This window comes from Panthera uncia, chromosome B4 (assembly GCF_023721935.1).
Source record: "Panthera uncia isolate 11264 chromosome B4, Puncia_PCG_1.0, whole genome shotgun sequence".
NCBI classification, from domain to species: Eukaryota; Metazoa; Chordata; class Mammalia; order Carnivora; family Felidae; genus Panthera; species Panthera uncia.
The window spans coordinates 132,511,666-132,512,075 of NC_064809.1; positions in this window are offsets into that span (position 1 = coordinate 132,511,666).

Below are 410 nucleotides of genomic sequence, written 5' to 3' on the forward strand. Positions count from 1 at the left end.
CTCTGGCAGGGGTCCAGGTGGGAGGCGGGGGCGGGGGGGGACAGGGGGGGCAGGGAGCGGAGGCTTTAGGGGGGAGGCGGTCACCGGGCTTAGGGGCCGGGGGGGAGGGGAGACTTTCAGGAAGACATCTTCGTTCCCAGCTTCAGCACCCAGTTTGCCAAGTAGGCAAATGATGAATGTAGTCTGGAAAAAACCAAACAAATCAAACCAAGAATCATTGCGGGGGCGCCTGGGTGGCTCAGTCAGTTAAGCGTCTGAATCTTGATTTCTGCTCGGGCCGTGATGTCACAGTTGGTGGCTCCAAGCGGACAGTGTGGGGCCTGCTTGGGATTCTCTCTCTCTCCCCATCTCTCTCTGCCCTTACCCCCCCCCCCCCCCCCCCCCCCCCCCCCCTCGCCCCTCCCCCCCCC